This window comes from Rhinatrema bivittatum, chromosome 4, assembly GCF_901001135.1.
Source record: "Rhinatrema bivittatum chromosome 4, aRhiBiv1.1, whole genome shotgun sequence".
In the NCBI taxonomy this organism is placed as follows: Eukaryota; Metazoa; Chordata; class Amphibia; order Gymnophiona; family Rhinatrematidae; genus Rhinatrema; species Rhinatrema bivittatum.
In genome coordinates, this window is record NC_042618.1 from 352,458,019 (window position 1) to 352,461,378 (window position 3,360).

The 3,360-nt window shown below is 43.8% G+C and overlaps 1 non-coding gene across 1 annotated transcript; it reads left to right on the forward strand.

Annotated features, from left to right (window-relative positions):
• The first annotated feature begins 2,049 nt into the window (after positions 1 to 2,049).
• LOC115091396 lies at positions 2,050 to 2,156 on the forward strand. The gene has a single exon (XR_003856701.1). It is a non-coding gene; the product is annotated as a U6 spliceosomal RNA (small nuclear RNA).
• Positions 2,157 to 3,360: the final 1,204 nt, after the last annotated feature.

Sequence of the window (3,360 nt, forward strand, 5' to 3'; positions counted from 1 at the left end):
AGAAGAGACTCCCCCTTCCCCAAAAGGTTCCCCAGTTCCTAACAAAACTGAATCCCTCTTCCTTGCACCATCGTCTCATCCATGCATTGAGACTCCGGAGCTCTGCCTGCCTCTGGTGACCTGTGCGTGGAACAGGGAGCATTTCAGAGAATGCTACCCTGGAGGTTCTGGATTTAAACTTTCTAGCTAAGAGCCTAAATTTGGCTTCCAGAACCTCCCTCCCACATTTTCCTATGTTGTTGGTGCCCACATGTACCACGACAGCCGGCTCCTCCCCAGCACTGTCTAAAATCCTATCTAGGTGACGCATGAGGTCCGCCACCTTCGCACCAGGTAGGCATGTTACCAGGCCATCCTCATGCCCACCAGCCATCAGCTATCTACATTCCTAATGATCGAATTACCAACTATGACGGCCGACCTAACCCTTCCCTCCTGGGCAGTAGGCCTTGGGGAGATATCCTCGGTGCGAAAGGACAATGCATCACCTGGAGAGCAGGTCTTTGCTACAGGATCCTTTCCCGCTGCACCCGGTTGATGCTCTCCAATCATGAGACCTTCTTCCTCCAAGGCAGCACCAGGGCTGCCAGTCTGAAGTTGGGACTTGGCCACTATGTCCCTGAAGGTCTCATCTATATACCTCTCTGTCTGCCTCAGCTCCTCCAGGTCTGCCACTCTAGCCTCCAGAGATCAGACTCGTTCTCTGAGAGCCAGGAGGTCTTTGCATCGCATGCACATGTACAACTTCTCACCGGTGGGTAAAAGATCATACATGTGACACTCAATGCAAAAGACTGGGAAGCCCCCCTCTTGCTGCTAGGCTGCTGCCTTCATCTCAATTTTGTTCAGTTCCTAGTTAAGTTTTAGGTTGCTATGGGAGTAGGAATGTGTCTAATTAACGTCCTTTAAATGTATTAGTGAATTCACTATATTTCTGGTAGTGGCCTACAAGGAACTGATCAAACTCTCAATAAAGTTTTGTTTTTTGGTTTTTTTTGTGAAAGTAGCACCTGCCTATAAATTAAAGGATGAGCTAGGAGTGGGTGGGTTGGGAAATCCAAACAGTCTAACTTCAGTTAGTCAGCCAGAGTGCCTCACTGCTCTCTTGATTATCAAATATTGGTACCTAATCAAACCAAATCACACTACGTCAACACTTTTCCAAGGTGAGTAACTGAACTGAACTTTTCAACCTTTTTACTTAGGTGTACACTGCTTCTAGCTTATTTCTAGCTTCTGGCTATTTTTTTTTTTATTTTTTTAAATATACTCAGTTCTGCTTACTAGTTGCCTTACAGACGTTTAAAAATAAACACACTAACTACTGCTTACTAGCTGCCTTACTGACTGACCATTTAAAAATACAAACAGTCTAACTTGTTTATTTGCTGCCTTACTGACTATTAAAAGCACAAATACACAAACACACTAAATATTCCTAAATAGCTTTGCCCCAATATGTTTGAAAAAGACAATGTCCCAAGCAAAAACTTACTGATTCCTTTCAGCCACCAGCAAGGTGATCCTCTCCTCTCCTCTCAGTGCTATCACAAAATAATGTGCAATGTAAACTTGCTAGCACAGTGTGAGCAACCACGTATTAAGTAACATATTTACTAAGGGTTTTTATCCTAGCTACAAATGAGAGAATCCCCTAGATGGTGCTGAATGCTGCAAGGGTTACTGAGAAAAGCTAGACCTTTCTTTTGCTAAGAATAGTAAGTGAGCAATGCAACACTTTCAATTAAATAATAAGGTTATGCAGGCTCGGATTGAGGCATAAGCAACATAGACAATTGCCTTAAGTGCCAAATGCCTGGGCCAAAGAGAAGTGCAACTGTGAAAGGGAGGAGCCTACTTCCACTGTTCACTTCTAAGAGGCTTTGAGGTGTGGTGCGTGAGGTGGAGAGGTATGTCCACTATTTTCTGATTTCTAGAGTCTCCCACCTAAGGTTGCCAACTGGCTCCAGATTTTCAGAACACATTGATCCTGTTATGGTTTTACCCCACTGCATGCTGGGACTTGTAGTCTTTCTTTTCTTAAGGAATGTGCTTGTTTTGGCAGCACATATACTAAAATTGGAACAATACAGAGAAGATTAGCATGGCCCTTGTGCAAGGATGACAGGCAAATTCGTGACGTAATAGAGATATCAGAATTACAAGTCCCTGCATGCAGTGGGATAAAACCAGGACAGGGTCAATGTGTCCTGAAAATCTGGAACCAGTTGGCAACCCTACTTTCACCTCCCACTCTCCAAACCTGCCTATGAATGCCAAACTCTTAAATCCGGCCCTGAGATTAACTTGTCCGTTTAATTTCCTGAGAGACCAAAGCAGCCCAGCAACAATCCTGTTCTCTTCTCGGATGCCTGGTCATCTTTCTAATGTAATTCATGGTGGCAAGTAATATCAGTTCCAAAAGTCTTGTTAAGAAGTTGGCCAGCTGACTTTTCCCAGTCCTGCTTTGCTTCCTCAGCGATGTATCCACATATATGCATACGAAATACAAAAACGCTGGTTTACCTTTTGTATATTTTAAAAAGGAGCTCCCGGTAGCAGCAGTTCCAGTCAGCCACTAACCTAGATACAGCAAGGCAGCTTAACTCATGGATGTGTTGCTTGCTGAAACTGTAAATGTGCTTTTGATACTGAAATACAGTATAAATGTACAAGTGGCAATTTCCAAAGGAATTTTGTCTTGTTATAAAAGATAAAGACACCAAGATTGCACTGTATACAAGTTCGTGTGGACTTTTACAGGGCACACACTTTTGGTGGGATTGCTAGGGGCTTTCCCAGAGGCATTTTTTAGATCAGGAGAAGAAAAGAGCCTTGGTGCGTGATGTTTTCAAAATTGTGCCCACTGTTTTCCCCTTCTCGGCCACTCAGACAAAAAGATCAGGTGCAAAACCTGAGGGCAGTTGTCGCACGTATGTTAACGTGAATTTTCAAAATTAAAGTACCTATGTGGGTTCCCTGGGAAAATACATCTAAATCCGACAAGGAAATCACTTAAGATTCATATGCAAACAACCAAAGCAAAAACTTAGAATCTGGAAGTTGTATATTTAAATAGGTCTTAAATAAATAATGAACTTCAAAAGAAGATCCAATTTTGGGATCTAGCTCAAGTTGAACCAGCCTCTCTCTCAGGCTGCCAGCACCATGAATCTTCATTCACTTGCTGCCACTAACAGGGATTTCCCGCCCCCCCCCCCCCCTTCCTGAACCCTGTAATCGTGGGGTCTAAATCTGGCCATTAGATGTTGCCATTGGGCAATAACTTGGATTCACTTCTCAAGAGGCAGAGCACTGCTGCTGCTGCATGCCAAGCTGCAGTAGATGTGGGGAATGGAC